The sequence below is a fragment of the Bufo bufo genome, chromosome 4, assembly GCF_905171765.1.
Source record: "Bufo bufo chromosome 4, aBufBuf1.1, whole genome shotgun sequence".
Taxonomy (NCBI): Eukaryota; Metazoa; Chordata; class Amphibia; order Anura; family Bufonidae; genus Bufo; species Bufo bufo.
This window is the reverse complement of record NC_053392.1, coordinates 70,763,192-70,783,855: the sequence shown is the minus strand read 5'-3', so window position 1 is coordinate 70,783,855 and position 20,664 is coordinate 70,763,192. Positions and strand designations below refer to the sequence as shown.

Genomic DNA, 20,664 nt, shown 5'->3' with positions numbered 1-20,664 from the left:
TTAGCCTTAGACCTATGTGGACATTTGCTGGAGGTGAAGTAGTGATCACAGGAGTAGACCTTTCTTTAGTCCTTCGTTCAGTAACTCCAGGCCTCGTCCTAGCCTGAAATGGTTGATAACAGGGAACAGTAGCTTGCAAACAAGACAGACCTCAGGATCAGTGTCCTTTAACACCCTGTACACATTTTGATGCCCATCATTGCAAAGCTGAAGTTGTCCAGGTTGTGATTGCAACTTCTGCAGGTTAGAGGGAGATTGCGATTCTTCGGGAGGTACCATTGGCCCCTGTGTAGATGTCTACCTCCTCCTCCTCCTACATCCAACCTTCCCCCTCAGCTGTCAGATGCAGCAGCCCTGCCTGCAAGTTCCTTCCCATCTCACGTTCTTGACATTCTTCTTCTTCAGCTGAAGAAACCACATTACAAATTTAGCAGAGAACCTGCAGGTGTGGGGGGAGGTGGCATTCCACCCACCATTGACATCTCCGACTAGAGAAGAATTTGGCATGGGAGTGTCTATTCTGGACATCTTACTTAACATGAAAGATTCTGCATTTATAGAACACGAGCTGCTTTATCCAAATATAATTCTAATTCTCTTGTCCAGTCTGACATTGATGGTTGAGAGATATGGGTGACACTTTGGGCGTTCCTACAGTCTCATATATGGCTCCTATTAAGTAGAATAGAAGCCATGGATGACATTTCTGGCCATCACACAGTTGCCTCCTACTGTCCACTGTAGTACCTGTGTCTAATCATGTTCCATGTCCTAATAGAATCACCCGTATAGGAGTTTCATATTTATTTGTGGCACATCTCTGCAGATCCGTTTGCCAGAACTGGAATCCATGCTAGGAAGGCAGCTGGCAAAAATGTCAGGTATAATTACACCTGGGCACCAAAATGTGAGACTTTTTGATACCAGTTTTCTGACGTACAGGGGGTTAATAAATGCGGGTCGTAGTGTTTTTTTCCCTAGATGTACCTTAAAGTGGGCCTGTACTTTGGGAAAACTTTTGATATGTCATAGAGACATATCAAAAGTTTTCATTGGCGGGGGTCTGAGTGCTGAGACCCCCACTGATCGCTAAAAGAGGAGTGAAAAACGCTCACATAGCGTGCCCTCTCTGCTCACTATAGGAGACACGCTCAGTAGATAGTCTATGGGGCTCTCCTACAGCGAAGAGAGAGATTGTGATATGTGAGCGCTTGTCTTTGTTCTAGCAATCAGTGGGGGTCTCAGTACCCCACCAATCAAAAACTTTTGATATGTCGCTAAAATTTCCCAAAGTACAGAGGCACTTCAACGCTACTCTCCATGTCTTCCAAGAAATCATCACCCCTACCCAAGACAGGTTTGGTGGTCATATGGAGAGATGGGTAATGAAGGGGTCATGGAGAGGTGTTGTCTACAGTGATGTTACCACAGCAACGTGAATCTCCAGGGTCTCATTGCAATATCTGTAACCCCGCCCCTCAACTATCACATGACATTTATAGTACTGCTCTCCTCATATAGGGTAGATGGACCCATTGGGCTCTCTTGTTTTCCAGACTCTGGTGCAACTGCAATCTCTGCAATGCCCCCGATAGCTATTATTAGAGTGTCAGTAACAGAAACCGTAGGTGGCATTTGACAAGCCCAACTTGGAAGGGAATTCCGCCTCTTATAATAGAGGAATTTAAGATATTTAGTATTCATAATCTATAGCTACTTTAAAAGAAAGCAAAGCAGAACAACTGCTACAGTGCGCTTAGTGCCAAAAAAAATTCACACCTCTAATCCCGCCCAATCCCTCCCCCACACATGTCCAATCCGGTTTAGTCGCCTTGGTTGTCCCCCTCCTTGTAACAACAGGTAATGGTGCTTCCACTCGGTGCCCTCTTTGTGTGGCCCACAGAGATGATGCCTCCTTTGTGCCTCTCAGAGTAATTATACCCCCTTGTCCCCCAGACTGTAAGAAAGCCCTCTCAGTGACTGCTTACAATAGTAATACCACCTTAGCACCCCCCCTTCCCGAACAAATATAATGGCCCTAGTAATATTCACCTAGACCTTTTCCTATGACAAATAGAGCACATTACTCGAAGCACAAGTCAGGACGTCACGGCATCATGCCTGCATGCAGTGCATCAACCCGATAGGGAGTATTCATGGAGGATGGCAGGGGTTGTCGAGCCTCTGATGATAGTGGTGGCACTTGGAGTTCACAGTGGCTATATCCATTCTGGTGCTCCCCATGGCCATGCAGTAACTGGAGGAGGTACCCTTTTTTCTCTTGGAGGACACCCTGACCTTGAGGCTCCTGCCTGGTGGTATGGAGAACAACAATGATGGAAGTTGTAGTAATCCCTCTCTCTCTAAAGACACTTTCCAGTCTCTCAGCAGAACTATAGGCATGCAATGAGGTTCCGATTAATTAAGTCTGCAGTTCCCGGACTGAGGGGTGCAGATATTCGATACAGTTGGCCAGTCAGTCTCAAAGTGTGATAGGGAACATTGCTAAGGAATCCTATCACTGCAGAAAAGTCGTTCTGCCATAAACAAGCATAGTACCTTGTTGTCTGAATCCAGTCCACTTCCTTGTGGGTTCTAGACCTTCTAATATCCATCTCTCAGGAGTGTTTTTGTAGTAGGGATGCTTCGCTTTGGTAGCTGTAGACTCGGAGACCAGGGTTCTCTGAACTTGGGCCTAGCCCTCAGGAGCTTGCACATGTAGGTGTTGTCTGTAGCTTGGCTAGACACACACTATCTAACTAACCAGGGGACATATCTGGTCCATACCCCTGGCAACGTAACAACTTGCCAAAATATTAAGCGTTAGGTTGTCCATACAATTTCAATAAGTATGTACAATACTGAGCAATTCATCGCATTTATTTGCATTAACTTACTGCAGCAGCACGGGTCATATGATGGTCATACTATGGTAGCAGTCCTTGGTAGAGGATATAATATCCATTATCAATGGTCAGATATTTCAGAAAGTTAATACAAAATAAAGGCAAAGAAACCTTCTTTGAAGGCCCCATTGACTGTCAGCAATTCCAGAGATTTGAGTGTTTTACTGAGAACCACACCCCCTTATTCTCGTCAGTGGAGAATCCAGTCCTGGACCCCATATACTGTATGTTGTCCTCTAGTAAATATTTATGATATGTCAGGAGATAACTTTCATTGGTTTTCTGCTCACAGACACCATGGGTCCAGCTCCTGGCATCTGGCAAACAGGTGATAGACTATCAATTTGACATTGATGATCAAACTGAAGCCCCCACTATAGTTTTTCCACCCAGGACCGTGAGGCCTGTTGTTGGTTCCCCCTTCATGTCCTCTGACCATTGGTCCAGTTTGGTACCCCATGTTTGCTAACAAGGTTGTGGAGGACAGGTTTTTGCCCCTCCCCGTTTCAAAGGGGATGATACCAACCAGGACCAGGCCACTCTCTGTAAGGGCCCCATAGCAGCCATATGTTCTTGCTGCCTCTATGGCATTAATGCCCTTGAGTTTATCAGTTTTCATCATGCCGTAGTAAGTGTGGCCCAGAAGGGTGATTTCAGTAGTGAGTCATTTCTTACCTTCGACCTTCTGTGCACTGATTACACCGAGGCATTCACTGTACATATTGTCTGTTAGGCAATGTAATGCCATAAACAGAAGAATATTATCAATGATTGTTGTCTATAGAAACAAAAAGAGAAAGAATGTAGCAGATATTAAAAAAGTATTACTCATAGTGTACATAAGTTTCAGCCATAATTGTCCTAAAATTATGATCAACAGAGTCCTTCTTACCCCCTCCAAGTCACCCAGGCAGTCCACTCATGTCCCTCTCATGCACACGACCATGACCCTTTTGCAGTCTGAAAACTGAGGATCTGCAAAATATGGATGCGGTCTGTATGTTGTCCGCTTTTTTTTTTGGCCCTTTTGATTTCAATGAGTCCGTGGTTTGCATTTTTGCGGAAAGGACATACAGATGCGGAAAGCACATGAATGATCCATATGCTTACTGCATCTGTATGTCCATTCCGCAAATGGATAGAATATGTCCTATACTTGGTCACAAAATGTGGAATACAGACCCATTGAGGTCAATGGGTCCACAAAAATGCTGATGCAACAAGGGCGGTATTCGTATTTTGCGGAAATGAAATTTTCGGACCGTAAAATACATATGGTCATGGCCATGAGGCCTAAAGGGGTTGCCCGGGTCCTAGATATTGATGACTTATCATCAGGATAGATCATCAATATTAAATCGGTATGCGTCTGTCACCTAGCACTCCACCAATCCGATGTTCTCAGCATCAGAAAATACAGGTGATCAGTAGTAATTTGTGGGCAAACCCGTAAATAAATATTTTAGATTCCCTGCAGAGCCCCCACAGGGCAAATTAAGCATTGCACATTTCTTATTGAAGTCGGTGGTGATGCATAAATGTGCCAGGCCCTTCAGAGTAACAAACAGTCTTCATGGCAGCTCCTGACTCTGAATGAGGGACCCCTCTCTATGAGCTAGAGCAGGGGTCGACAACCTTTTTTGTGCGGAGTGCTGATTTAAAAAAAAAATTAAGGCTGACGCTCTGTGTGCCGAGCCATACAGGAAAGTAATATAACACAAATATGTGACATAAACCAGGTGTCCCAAACTTCTCAACAACACTGCCTGACCTACATGGCTTAGGACGCCTTCACACTCGGCAGATATTGTGGCAAAAAATTCTGAAACTGAAAATCTGTTCCATTCATTTGAATGGGGCAGAAAGCACATGGATTTCTGTAAGGTAAATGGAATTAAAAGGGGTTTTCTCATCATGAACAATGGGGGCATAAGGCTAGGATATGCCCCATTGTCTTATAGGTGCAGGTCCCACCGCTTGGACCCGCACCTATATCGAGAACGGAGCCCCGCAAGGTGGTGGCTGAAGGACTCCGGTCCGGCCACCACCAAACCGGCTCCCCATAGAAGTGAATGGGAGCATACCGCGCATGCGCGGCTCCCTCTCCCCTTCATTTCTAAGTGTCCGACGGAAATAGCTATTTTTGCCGGCCCCATAGAAAATGAATGGAGAGCAGCTGCGCATGCTCAGTGCACCCTCCTTCCCTTCTCGATATAGGTGCGGGTCCCAGCGGTGGGACCCGCACCTATAAGACAATGGGGGCATATCCTAGCGATATGCCCCCATTGTCCATGATGAGACAACCCCTTTATAGAGGTTTCCAACTTTTTAGAAAAGTTGCCACCAGGCAAATATACAAACAGTAGAGCCCCATATACTGGTCACCCTCAATATTTTAAGATTCAGAGTTGCACCAATCACACCTAGACCTCACCCCTTCCCCCCCCACACACACACACACACTCACCATCCCTACTGCACCCCCCACAGCAATCATTTTCAGGCTCACTACTCCTTCCCTCAAAGTAGTCAAAAAGCTTCCCTTCACCACCATCCTCCCCCCACCCCCGAATTGGTCACATTGCTCGTTCCCCCACCTCTCCAAACTCACAGCCCTAATCTGGTCACATGTTCATTCCTCCATCTCCCCAAGCTCACCTTCTTCCCCCCCACCCCAAATCTGGTCACACACATATTCCTACATCTCCCCAAGCTCGACCTCCATCCCAAATCTGGTCACATGCTCGTTAACCGATGTTTCAAAGCTCACCATCCTTCTCCCAACCCCCAGTACATTCAAATACCTTTCTTCATTTGTGGCAGTCCTGAGGAGGAGACGTGCAGCAGCGAGGTACAGTAGCAGGCAGCCAGTAGCATAGCAGAGTGCCACTCTCTGCTATCATTCCTCTGTGGAGGCCGGGGAAGATACATGAGGGGCAGGCCTAGGAGATGCATTGTGCATGATGCGTCTGAAGATTTTTTCATTCAGCTATACAACGCGGTGGCGGGGCATCCAACAAATGGCGACAAGGCTGAAAAGTTTTGCTGTCATTTGGAAACTGGCATGCCAGCAGAATGCGGTCTATGTGCCACCTTTTGACACATGTGCCGCAGGTTGCCCACCATGAGCTAGAGTAGGGTTTCTCAACTCCAGTCCTCAGGGCCCACCTACCGATCCGGATTTGAGAATATCCCACAGAATGAATACCTGTGGTAGGTCCTGATGCATGGACACTAATTATATCACCTGCTCAATACTAAGGAAATCCTGAAAACATGACTGGTAGGTGGGTCCCGAGGACCGGAGTTGAGAAACCCTGAGCTAGAGTATCTCATAGAGGGCTTTCTAGACAGAAACAAAACTCGTATATTCAATGAAAAATTTATTGCCATATTATGAAAGAAACCAGTCATATCAGGTCCATAGAGATTTTACATAATTGGCTTTAATGAGGTGACTCTTAAGGTTCGGTTCCCATGCTGTGAGGTCTTGAAACTGAAGAGCAATATCAAGGTTGAGACTTGTCTGGTCGGACCTGTTGGTGTATGAGGTGAGGAGGTCATATTGTCAGCTTGTTCTACTTTAAAGACCAGAATAAAATTGACTTTTCTAAAAGCAACCTCCACTCTGGTGGTCCTGGTGGTGCATCCATGTCATGGACTTTTTGAAGGCAAACACGCTCTGCTGCATACCCCCTGCACAGTGGCGTAACTAGAAATAACTGGGCCCCGCAGCAAATTTTTGAACGGGCCCTCCTCCCCCAGCAACTCCCAAATCCTGTGCAACTCCCACTCCTAGGATAGTCAAGATGGCATGCCTCAGATGAGGCCTGGCAGCTAGTCCGTCCGTTTCCTATAGTGTCACCGTATATAATGGCATTGTATAATACTGTTGAGGGGGCCCTGACAAAAAAAAAAATCTTCTAGTCTTCCTTCTAGGTGGGCCCATACTGAGTTCGGGCCCCAAAGCTGCCGCTTCCCTTATAGCTAAGGCCCTGCCTCTGCAGAAGCTGCCCCCCACACAGATCCTGGTCATGATTAGGAATGGCCACAGCATCGGCTGGGAGTGACGAAATCACTGATCCTGGCCATTAAGCCCTAGTATTGTGGCATTATTGCCCTCTGATCATTAGCCCTGGTGATACCGATTGCCACGGTTGACAGTTTGAAAGAGGCAGCTCCAGGCCTGATAAATTTTCTCAAGTTTGTCCTGAGTTTATCCCACTTTGGACACAGCTGCGTTTTTATAAAAGGACTCTTCCACCAGTTGGGCCCCGTTATAGTGATCAGTGGTGGGCTCAAGGGTGACGTTCCAAGCTATGATCCATTTCTCACCTATGCTATGGCAAGGTTACTGTGGCAAAATCTCTGCCGCATAGTATGGATTTTTGTATGGAAATGCTGCAAAGTTATATGCGGATTTTCTTGCGGAAAGCGTGTGGATGAGATTTGGACAAATACCGTCCACTTTGCTGCTACTAAACCTCTGCGGCAGTGTTTCCCAACTCCAGTCTTCAGGGCCCACCTACCGGTCATGATTTGAGAATATTCCACAGAATGAATACCTGCGGTAAGTCCTGATGCACTGAAAATACCCAATATCACCTGCTGAATACTAAGGAAATCCTGAAAACATAACCGGCAGGTGGGCCCTGAGGACTGGTCTGCGGGGTATCTTAAACATTTACACCATGTGTGGCTGAACCCCAATATCAGCTTTCGTCTTACAGCCCCCGATCACAGTCTAAATGTCTATGACAATTTATCCTAGGGTTGTATCATGTTCTGGTTTGTTCAGAACATCACTTATGTCTATCAGTCTTCACCTCAGGGTCACCCCCTACTTGTTCAGATTACTACAATCATTGGAAACATGTCTTCCCCTGCAGTTATGGGTAATTGAATGGCGACTTTTTCGTTAGTTTAAGATGACAGGTTGGATACAACATAGACAATGCTTCTGCGTATACCACAGATATTATAATCCCCCTCTTTACGGTCGCATTGCCAACCCCAATTCAATGTCTCATAAATCTATTGCTGATGGATGCTTTTATCCAGAGATTAAAGAGGATAGAGCAAAGATTTATGTATTCAGAATTTATAGGGTTTCCCGTCTACTGTGTCAGGAGCTGCTGAATAAACAAGGTGTATGTGAGAAGATAACTGTCAGGGCCTGTCTGTAATCCGGCCTCATGTCTGCCTGTTGCGGAAACACTGTGCAAACACATTTAGGATAATATCTCGAATTATGTCCAGACATAGTCCATCGTGCAGAACCTACCGAATAGCCAGAGTGGAAATGGACAACACATTGATACCACAATGAATTAGATACCACATTGATATCAATGGACAACATGTAATTCTACATTTCCCCTCTTGGGGCACTGCAAGTAAATGAAACACTTGCTGTCAGGTTCCACTGCAGATTACCAAAAAAAAATCTGCAAACTACGGATGACGTCCGTGTTGCATCAGTTTTTTTGTGTGGACCTATTGACTACATTTTGCGGCCAAGAATAAGGCATGTTCTATCTTTTGCGGAACAGACATACGGATGGGGAAAGCACATGGATTATCATAATTTCACAAAAAGATAGAACATACATGGCCGCAAAATGCACGCATTTCTTTTTATTCCATCTAAAATAATGGATCTCAGATAGAAATGGCTCAAATGGATGCCAAATGTGTATTAATTAGCATAACGGATGCTTAAAATACAGGATCCATTTTTCTCATTATTTTACTGTTGTTCTGACGGATCAGAAGAACGAAAAACTAAACAGTGAGGAGAACCCGGTCTTATCTATCCCAAGTACCAAACAGACTGTCCATTAACCACCTAACTGTTCTGCCCGAACTCAGCTGGGGCTGTGGGACAAGTACTTAAAGAGGACCTTTCAAGGGATTATGTGTTAGAAACTGATATGCTTACCAGATAGGGCGGAGCCTACAGATGCCAGCACATATGAGATGGCCGGGATTCCCAATGGGGGTCTCCTTCTCCCTTGCTGTAGCGTGGTCCAGTCGCAGTGGAGAGTGTCACAGCCAGGGAGAAAAAACTGCTAACATTCTCTCCACTGTGATTGGACCACGCTACGGCCAGGGAGAAGGATATGCCCATTGAGAAACCCGGTCAAATCCTCCTCCCTGTACCGATACTCTAAATTAACATACAGTATGAGGCACCAAAAACAGCGGGGGACACTGCACTGGAATGGAGGGTTATTTTAGAAAGAAAAAAAAAGTACTAGCATCTGTAGGGGACACCCTATCTGGTAAACATACCAGTTTCTAACACATAATCCCATGAAAGGTCCTCTTTGACTGTTTTGCCTGAGCTGAAGTGGTGGGCGAGTTTGCTTTTAGCTGCTGATATCTCCTGAATGGTAGCAGCTAGAAGCATGGAACTGGTATTGTTTGAAAGCTGGCATTTCAGGCTGTAGTCCAAGCTAAACTGGAGATATCGCTGTTAGAAATGGAGTTGGGAATAATCACGGGTAAAGTCTGCTTTTACTTTCACTGTCAGCTGTATTCACTGCATCCCGATTTCTAACAGTGATATCTTCCCATGTAGTAAAGATATTGCTGTCATTATGCCAGCTTTCAAAGAACACAAGGCCCATATCTCCAGCTGGTACCAAACTAGAGATATGAGCAGTAAAAACAGCCGCCCCCCTTCCTCTACAGTCTGGATGAAGAGGGAGAGCAGTTGCAGAGCTGACAGCCTGCAGGAGGAAAGAAAAAATAGTAAAAAATGTGGCATTATCATCATTGTAGTAGTGACCCACATAATAAAGTTATGTTACTTATACCACACAGTGAACATCGTAAATAAATTATACAAAATAATGTTCAAATTGCTTTTTTTATCTTTCCCCCTAAAAATAAAATAATAAAAGTTATTCAATACACCATATATACCCGAAAATGGTTCCTAAAAAATAAATATAAAAAATAAAAATAAAAAATAAAATTAGAAGAAAAAATTAAGTTATGACTGCTAGAACACAAAGGGGGAAAAATATTATTGGTGCTTGTCTAAAATTAATTATATGACTAAGGGGTTAAAAATGCACACACATTAAAAAAGTGCAATAAAAAAAGTAACATTTTTGGGAGGGTTTTTACAATTTTAATGTGACTGTTAGGAGGTTAAAAGGGTGCGTATATGAAAATGTCTGAAATCTGCATTTGTCATTACATGTGGTTCATTGTGATAGATCAGACATGAATTAGCTACAGTTACTTTAAAAAAGAAATGATAATTGTGCAGGCCCCACCACCTACAATTTGAGGTCTCTTTTATGTTTATTTTATTTTAATTTACTATAAATTCTCAATCCGCCCCTGCCAAACAGTTTTCTTAAACAAGTAGTGGACTGGCATGTGTACGAGCGGCTCTGGCGCTGTACTGCACTGGGCTCAGTAGCCAGGACGGATGTTGTGGATCCTCTGATGGATCACTTGCTCCTTGGAAGCTGGAACAATGTGTGGGTGGAATGTGAAATGTCGAGGGCATTATCTCTTCATGCTGCGGTAACACGTTTCTACAGCTGGCACCAGATACACTGCGTGGGAGAGATTTATCAAAACTGGTGTAAAGGAAAACTGTCTTAGTTGCCCATAGCAACCAATCAGATTCCACCTTACATTTTTCAGAGCTCCTTTGGAAAATGAAAGGTGGAATATGATTGGTTGCTATGGGCAACTAAGCCAGTTCTACTTTACAGCAGTTTGATAAATCCACCCACTGTATATATGTATGATATAATACACTGCTGCTCTATAGGCTTCCAAGCGTTTCAAGAAAGTGTGTGTGTTGCAGGAGGGGTGGGGGAGAGGGATGAACGATATTTGAGAGGGTATCTTAACCACCTCAGCCCCCAGTGCTTTACACTTCTGACCTACACTACTTTCACCGTTTATTGCTCGGTCATGCAACTTACCACCCAAATGAATTTTACCTCCTTTTCTTCTCACTAATAGAGCTTTCATTTGGTTGTATTTCATTGCTGCTGACATTTTTACTTTTTTTGTTATTAATCGAAATTTAACGATTTTTTTGCAAAAAAATGACATTTTTCACTTTCAGTTGTAAAATTTTGCAAAAAAAAAACGAGATCCATATATAAATTTTGCTCTAAATTTATTGTTCTACATGTCTTTGATAAAAAAAAAAATGTTTGGGTAAAAAAAAAAATGGTTTGGGTAAAAGTTATAGCGTTTACAAACTATGGTACAAAAATGTGAATTTCCGCTTTTTGAAGCAGCTCTGACTTTCTGAGCACCTGTCATGTTTCCTGAGGTTCTACAATGGCCAGACAGTACAAACACCCCACAAATGACCCCATTTCGGAAAGTAGACACCCTAAGGTATTCGCTGATGGGCATAGTGAGTTCATAGAACTTTTTATTTTTTGTCACAAGTTAGCGGAAAATGATGATGATTTTTTTTTTTTTTTTTTCTTACAAAGTCTCATATTCCACTAACTTGTGACAAAAAATAAAAAGTTCTATGAACTCACTATGCCCATCACGAAATACCTTGGGGTCTCTTCTTTCCAAAATGGGGTCACTTGTGGGGTAGTTATACTGCCCTGGCATTCTAGGGGCCCAAATGTGTGGTAAGGAGTTTGAAATCAAATTCTGTAAAAAATGACCAGTGAAATCCGAAAGGTGCTCTTTGGAATATGGGCCCCTTTGCCCACCTAGGCTGCAAAAAAGTGTCACACATCTGGTATCTCTGTATTCAGGAGAAGTTGAGGAATGTGTTTTGGGGTGTCTTTTTACATATACCCATGCTGGGTGAGATAAATATCTTGGTCATATGCCAACCTTGTATAAAAAAATGGGAAAAGTTGTCTTTTGCCAAGTTATTTCTCTCACCCAGCATGGATATATGTAAAATGACACCCCAAAACACATTCCCCCAACTTCTCCTGAGTACGGAGATAACAGATGTGTGACACTTTTTTGCAGCCTAGGTGGGCAAAGGGGCCCATATTCCAAAGAGCACCTTTCGGATTTCACTGGTCATTTTTTACAGAATTTGATTTCAAACTCCTTACCACACATTTGGGCCCCTAGAATGCCAAGGCAGTATAACTACCCCACAAGTGACCCCATTTTGGAAAGAAGAGACCCCAAGGTATTCGCTGATGGGCATAGTGAGTTCATGGAAGTTTTTATTTTTTGTCACAAGTTAGTGGAATATGAGACTTTGTATGAAAAAAAAAAATCATCATTTTCCACTAACTTGTGACAAAAAATAAAAAATTCTAGGAACTCGCCATGCCCCTCACGGAATACCTTGGGGTGTCTTCTTTCCAAAATGGGGTCACTTGTGGGGTAGTTATACTGCCCTGGCATTTTCCAGGGGCCCTAATGTGTGGTAAGTAGGTAAATGACCTGTGAAATCCTAAAGGTGCTCTTTGGAATGTGGGCCCCTTTGCCCACCTAGGCTGCAAAAAAGTGTCACACATGTGGTATTGCCGTATTCAGGAGAAGTTGGGCAATGTGTTTTGGGGTGTCTTTTTACATATACCCATGCTGGGTGAGAAAAATATCTTGGCAAAAGACAACTTTTCCCATTTTTTTATACAAAGTTGGCATTTGACCAAGATATTTATCTCACCCAGCATGGGTATATGTAAAATGACACCCCAAAACACATTCCCCAACTTCTCCTGAGTACGGCGATACCACATGTGTGACACTTTTTTGCAGCCTAGATGCGCAAAGGGGCCCACATTCATTTTATGAGGGCATTTTTAGACATTTGGATCCCAGACTTCTTCTCACGCTTTAGGACCCCTAGAATGCCAGGGCAGTATAAATACCCCACATGTGACCCCATTTTGGAAAGAAGACACCCCAAGGTATTCAATGAGGGGCATGGCGAGTTCATAGAATTTTTTTTTTTTTGGCACAAGTTAGCAGAAATTGATTTTTCCGCTAACTTGGGACAAAAATTTCAATCTTTCATGGACTCAATATGCCCCTCACGGAATACCTTGGGGTGTCTTCTTTCCGAAATGGGGTCACATGTGGGGTATTTATACTGCCCTGGCATTCTAGGGGCCCTAAAGCGTGAGAAGAAGTCTGGAATATAAATGTCTAAAAACTTTACGCATTTGGATTCCGTGAGGGGTATGGGGAGTTCATGTGAGATTTTATTTTTTGACACAAGTTAGTGGAATATGAGACTTTGTAAGAAAAAAAAAAATAATTTCCGCTAACTTGGGCCAAAAAAATGTCTGAATGGAGCCTTACAGGGGGGTGATCAATGACAGGGGGGTGATCAATGACAGGGGGGTGATCAGAGAGTCAATATGGGCAGATCACCCCCCTGTAAGGCTCCATTCAGATGTCCGTATGTGTTTTGCGGATCCGATCCATGTATCCGTGGATCAGTAAAAATCATACGGACATCTGAATGCAGCATGACAGGGGGGGGTGATCAATGACAGGGGGGGTGATCAATGACAGGGGAGTGATCAGGGAGTCTATATGGGGTGATCACCCCCCCTGGAAGGCTCCAGGGAGACGCCTGTATGTGTTTTGCGGATCCGATCCATCTATCAGTGGATCCGTAAAAATCATGCGGACGTCTGAATGGAGCTTTACAGGGGGTTGATCAATGACAGGGGGGTGATCAATGACAGGGGGGTGATCAGGGAGTCTATATGGGGTGATAACCACAGTCATTGATCACGCCCCTGTAAGGCTTCATTCAGACGCCCGTATGCGTTTTGCGGATCCGATCCATCTATCAGTGGATCCGTAAAAATCATGCGGACATCTGAATGGAGCTTTACAGGGGGTTGATCAATGACAGGGGGGTAATCAATGACAGGGGGGTGATCAGGGAGTCTATATGGGGTGATAACCACAGTCATTGATCACACCCCTGTAAGGCTTCATTCAGACGTCCGTATGCGTTTTGAAGGATCCGATCCATCTATCAGTGGATCCGTAAAAATCATGCGGACATCTGAATGGAGCTTTACAGGGGGTTGATCAATGACAGGGGGGTAATCAATGACAGGGGGGTGATCAGGGAGTCTATATGGGGTGATCAGGGGTGATCAAGGGTGAATAAGGGGTTAATAAGTGACAAGGGGGGGGGGGTGTAGTATAGTGGTGCTTGGTGCAACATATTTACTGAGCTACCTGTGTCCTCTGGTAGTCGATCCAAGCAAAAGGGACCACCAGAGGACCAGGTAGCAGGTATATTAGACGCTGTTATCAAAACAGCGTCTAATATACCTGTTAGGGGTTAAAAAAATCACATCTCCAGCCTGCCAGCGAACGATCGCCGCTGGCAGGCTGGAGATCCACTCTCTTACCTTCCGTTCACAGGAAATCTCGCGTCTAGCGAGAGGACGCGCCGGCGCGTCCACCCAGAAGAGCAGGGCCGCCGCAAAGACGCAATCCTGCGTACGGCGGTCCTGAGGAGGTTAAAAAATATTGCACTGGTACACCAATGTGTTAAAACGGCCCTGAGCTGATCGGAATGTTTTTGATATTTTTGCGGGGTCCTTTCTGCCTTAAAGGGCATCTGTCAACCGTTACCTATGACACTGGCTGACCTGTTCCACGTGCACTTGGCAGCTGAAGGCATCTGTGTTGGTCCCATGTTCATATTTGCCCGCATTGCTGAGAAAAATGATGTTTTAATATATGCAAATGAGCCTCTAGGAGCAACAGGGGCGTTGCCATTACACCTAGAAGCTCTGCTCTCTCTGCAACTGCCATGCCCTCTTAACATTGACAGGGCCAGGTGTGATGACATTTACACTGCCTAGCCCTGTAAATCAAAGTGCAGTAGTAGTAGTTGTCACGGCCTTTGCTGTGCGCGCCGTGACACTGGTGCCATGCTTGCTGCTGCCGGGGGCAACGTTGTGGCTGGTGTGTGCACTTCCCCTTTAAGTTGTAGCCTTCCCCTGTCTGGTGCAGTAAGGGTTAACTACCTTGCTGGGTGTGGTCACTAGGTGCTTCTTATACCTGTGGCTTAAGGTCAGGAGTCAGTTGTACTCCAGCCTTGGTGTGTGCTCCTTGTCTGGTTGTTCCATCTTCCAGTGTGAGGGCCACCTAATTTGACATCGATGTCTCCAGCAATGTTATCCCGGTGTCTCCTTCCCTTCCTGTCCCTATTTGTATGGAGTGGGTTATGTTCAGGGTGTTTGTACGTCTAGCTTGGTGTTACTTGTCTGGTGGTGTTTGGTGTCCAGCATGTTTACTAGACATTCCCCTGTCTCATGTTTTATTGCAGCTATGGGTGTCCTGGGTGTCCTGTGTGGTTTGTGGTGTGTGCTGTGTCCTTTAATGTTGGTGTAGACACCAGCACTAGTGCACGGGTTCCAGTCAGTGTGTCTGTGGCAGGTAAGTGTGTTATTGGTTTCACTTACCTGCCATTTCCTTATAGCTGTATGTGTTCCCCTCTCCTTGCAGCCTGGCCTCAGATAGAGACTCCTGTTCCTCCATGACTGGGACGAACAGGTCGTCTCTTCCCGGCTCCTTGGTGAGGGATTACCAGGGCGACTTAGGGTCTCTAGGAATCCTGAGTATGAGTCGTCCTACCATCGGGGTCGCTCATATGGTGAGGAGTCAGGGAGAGGATTAGGGACGCAGTAGGAGGTGACCTGCTCCCTTATTACTCCTTTTGGCCAGGCTGATCCCCTTTTACCCTTTGACACCGCACGGTGGGGGGTTTCCCCCACTCCCCACCGTGGCAGTAGTCATGTCAGAGGTAGACAGCTCCCTGTATCTCAATTCCTGGACTTCTGTGAGCGTCATCTTGCCTGAGTTGTTGCTAACAGCATTTAAAGAGATGCTTTACAGCAACTACATGGGCGATCGATGTCATCTGTATATATAGGTGTATCAGTCATTGTAATCCTGTCTGTGATGATAATGAGATGAGACCAAGAAGTGGCGCCTATTATGAGGCTCAGTGTCCAGTTCAAAAAGTTCAGGATTTTTTTTTTATATAAAAAAAAAATATATATATGGAGCAGTTCTAAACTTGAGTTTGATATCGCATCAAGCAACTCGCCAGGGAGTGCATGGAGGATGGGATTGGTAGTTGCTATGAGGGTGGGAGTGGTACTCGCATCATTTCATCATGCCTGCAGTGCATTGACCCACTGGGGAGTGCGTGGAGGATGGGAAAGTAGTCAAGGCTGTGATGATGGTGCTGGTACTCCTAGTTCTGGGTGGCAATCCCCATTCCGATATGACTTTCTTCCCTCGGGGCCCTCCCTAGAATTTGGACTCCTTTCTGGTGGTAGTTGGGTGCTCTTGGAGTTCGGTGTTTGTCTGGGTGCAAGATAGGGGAGTAGGTGAAGTGGCCAGCAGATGGTGGAGTCAGGAACCAGGCCAGTTGGTTGTAATAAATAAAGTCTCTTTTCACTATTTCAAAATGGGAGTAGTAGTTCACCCAGTAATAACAAGGCACAATTCCAAAGCATATAACAGTGCAATTGTTTCCCAAATGTAATGTATGGATAGCAGCAATAATGAGGGTTGTAGTACTCCTTCTACTTGTCTTTCTCTAAAGTCTCACTCTGTAGAACCTTGGGCATGCAATGAGGTTTTTTGGTAAGCTTATGCAGTTCCCAGGCCGAGGGGGTGCAGATATAAGATACAGTGGGCCAAACTATCTCAAAGTGTGGAAGGGTGCATTAGCAATGTTCCCTCTCACAGCAGTAAGGTCTCTCTGCCATAAACTTGCACAATCGCTTGCTGACTGACTCCAATGCACAGCCTTGTGGTTCTATACCTTCTAACTTCCTGCTCTCTGGAGCACATTGGAGGTTGTAGAAGTCCCAGAGATAAGGGTTCTCTGAGCTCAGGCCTAGCTCTGAGGAGCCTAAAAATGTAGGTCTTCACTGTTCCTCAGGCAGAATTAGACTATTTACTGACTAACGCTCTAACTAACTAGGGGGCAGACCAAGTCCATCTTCTGGCAACCTAACACAGTCAGCTAAGAAGTTAACCATTAACTGTCCATACAATTCACAATTTCTAACTCGGTAATGTAACATTATTATTATTAGCAATTAACCCTTTGCAGTAACCCTTACTGCGCTATCATATCACAAAAGCCATTGGAAGCCACTAAAAAAGCTAATTTAAAGGGGTTCTGCAGTTTTTTTAAACTGATGATCGGTGGGGGTCCGACACCCGGGACCCCCGCCAATCAGCTGTTTGAGAAAGCAGCGGCGCTGGCCTGGGCGGGGCTAAGCTCTGTTCACTTGAATGGAGCTTAGCCCCGCCCAGGCCATTGGATACTAGTCGTGACGTCACTGGGCCTGCGGTAAATAGCGAGAAGGCCACGGCACTACTGCCATCGCCGCTGCCTTCTCAAACAGCTGATTGGCGAGGGTCCCGGGTGTCGGACCCCCGCTGATCAGATGCTGATGATCTATCCAGAGGATAGATCATCAGTTTAAAAAAACTGCAGAAACCCTTTATTGCCATTATTTACTTATTTCATTAAGAGTCAAGATGATTGATGATTGCTACATTTGGAACTAGACTGTGAAATGGAAAATTAGAAATAACCACCAAAAATTCTTTAGAAATATGTTTTGCCTAAAAGGCATAGATCATTTCCTTTAAAAAGGATGCATTTTGTAGTTTGAATTTTAGGGATGGTAGAGATGAAATGCAGGGGAAATTATACTCAGAAAATCTATCACTTCTAAAAACAGGTCAGATACCTCTGTGCTCCGTTTTATTAGTCTCTCGCTGTCATTTTATTTTAATCCTTACAAATTATATGGGATTTTCTAGCCTAAAATGTAAGTTTTATGACAATCCTGGTTAATGAATTGGGGATTTCAGGGTGTTTAATAGTTATCTCACTCTGATGGTTGATTGAGTAGAGTTGTTTCTTATTTGCTTAGATCTTGGCACACATAGTTCAGTTGCAAATCACACCTTGGAGCAAGCCCTCACCTGTAGTATTAGATTAGATAACATTCAGGATTTATTTGCTCACTCTATTTTGTTTAAGGGAAACCTAATACACAATGCTGGATACTTTGCACAAGATAAAATGCAGGTTCAAGGAGGATTCCCTTTTAAAAATCTGGATAACACACCATCTAACAACACCTACGTGCATTTTTAGGGATGCCTAGGGTAATATCGCTATTACCTAGGGTTCACCCATCTGCACCCACTGTGATTGACAGCAGAAGCTGGCGTCCACCGCACCTTTCTCCTGCAGTGGCCACTAAAGGAGAAAGGTGGTATTACATGGCTCCCATTCAAATGAATAAGTCACTTTGTAATGCATACCCAAGATTAGTCCTCCAGAGAGGAAGACCATTTTTTTTTTTAGAGCGGAGAAACCCTTTTCTGTAATATCAATAAATTTACTAGTTCTGGAAAATTTTTAGTTTTTTTTAGCGTAAACAGATATAACTGAGAGACAACTTAAAGAATTGCATTGGTAAACTCTAATATGTTATTATATACAGGGATGTTAGTGCTTGTGTGTTTAAATACCAGTCACGCCCTTCAAACCATGTGGTTATGTATAAATGAATTAGGTGTACAATTTTGTGTAGATCATAAGGTAATTATTGGTTGGTAACTGACTGTATTTCTACATAGCTTGGTCTGTAATGTGAGAATGAACAGAACTTAAAGGAGTAAAAAAAACACTTTCAGTTGTTATTAGCTTTATACCAAGCCTCATGACATTACATCATTATTGTGTCAGAATACTAAAAGCAGCCACATAATATGATTATAAAAAAAAAAAAGCAAGTGAAAGCAAATAGACATCTTTAGAGTTCAGCCCCATGGCAGAACCTGTAGAGCTGCACATGGAGTCCCGATGGGTTTTTATTACAGCCCAGTATGTACTCTGTTCACTTCAATGATGCCTCCTAGAGATGAGCGAATTGTGTCTAAAATTTGAAAATTTGACCCCAATTTTTCTAAAAAGTTCCAAGGCTATATGCACACGACAGTGGAAAAAAAAAGTGTGTTAAAAACAGATAAACTGTCCATTTGTAATGGACGTTTTTTTCTCTGATGTCTTTCTGAGAAACGGACGTTAATAACAGACCCATTCAATTGTATGGGGGCAGTCGGTCAGTGGAAAACGGACAAGATAGAACATGTTCTATTTTTTGACAGCAGTCAAAAAAACTGCCACGTGAATAACCCCATAGACTAGCATTGGTCATAAAATGGACGTGTGATGGCCATTAAAAAAATGTACATCACGTGTCCGTTTTTCACAGTCGTGTGCATATAGCCTAATTCTATCGAACTGGAATTTTGGACAGTTGTGTCAGAGAGACCCAAATTGAATGGCACAGTCCATTCTGCCAAATTAGAGCCGAATGGAATTTCCAACAATTCGCTCATCGCTACAAGAGACTAGTTGCTAAAGGTAGAATGTCCAAATTTGGAAAGACTCTAGCCCCAAGAACGGGTCTTTATGTGATAGCACCAGGATGCTTAATGGGGTTATGTGGTCAAGAAAGTCCACTTTTAAATACCCTTTTAGTATGTTCCCAGTGTATAAGTCCATCAGATACCTGGGGCAGAGAACAGCTACACAAAGAGCCTGTCTTTCTCTACCTGGAGGATCCAGCACAACATGGACAACCCATTGATTTCAGTCGATAGGGGGAGCTGTCAGTTCACTCTGAAAGCCCTGGTCTCCCCGACCATTTTTAATTTTCAATATCTATATATTTTTAACTAAAGCCCTGCAGTTTTTGCACTGGCCACTAAGCCTAATAATATGCTGTAACTTCCTGTTCTGTACAGATCACTTCTCGACAGTTATCTAATTTTTAGCACATGTAGGATTACAATGACAAATAACACCAGTATACAGATAACACAGCATCCAGCATTCACAATAGGTAGTGTCACACTTTACCTACTCCCCCTTCCCTGCACAAGTTACAGAGCAGGTCTAGAAAACTCTCTCATAGCAGTCAATGAATATCTCATCTTCATTGTGACCTGTGGCCCTTTTAACTTCTGCAAAGAATAAGGCATCTCTAAATGCTGTTAACAGCAGCTAAGGCAAGATAGCTATCCCCATAATCATGTAAAAATACATCAAAGGTCATTAAGAGATCTCTCCCATGATCTATTTATACTCAAGACTGCGACCATGACGAGGGGACATCCTCTACGTCCAGAGTATAGAAGGTTTCTTCACCTACATAGAAGAGGATTCTTTACTGTAAAAGCAGTGAGACAATTTGGCTCTCTCTTACAGACTAGGTTGTGATGGGGAACTCGCTAAAAGAGTTCAAGAGGGGCCTGGATGTATTTCTGGAGTGTAATAATATTACAGTTCATAGTTATTAGATTTCTGGAGAAGGGTCGTTGAGACGGGGAGTAGTGTTGGTCGAGCACCAAAGTGCTCGTGTGCTCGAGTATGTATATATATATATATATATATATATATATAAAGTCAGAGCACCCGAAGAGGGGAGGGTGTCGGGACTCTAGTTTGGCTTAGGAGTCCCTGCTCTGACTCCATATATAGCTATGTCCATATATGGAGTCAGTGCTTGTCAGTGTATTTAAATCTAATTTAGCCTCTATTTCTGAAAAGTTTCTGGGCGGATTTGAACTCACAACCTTCTACATTACAGCTAAGAATCTTAACCAAGGAATTATTTTCCCTAATATGAGAAAAATTGGCTTCTACCTCATGGGGTTTTTTACCTTCCTGGATCAATTTTGCAGGATAACTGGC

At 44.0% G+C, this 20,664-nt stretch overlaps 1 protein-coding gene across 1 annotated transcript in view; it reads left to right on the top strand.

Moving 5' to 3' along the window:
* Window positions 1-20,664, top strand: part of LOC120997325 (cytosolic 5'-nucleotidase 1A-like) — a 40,014-nt gene that overhangs the window by 1,399 nt on the left and 17,951 nt on the right. The gene's annotated exons all lie outside the window — the stretch shown is intronic.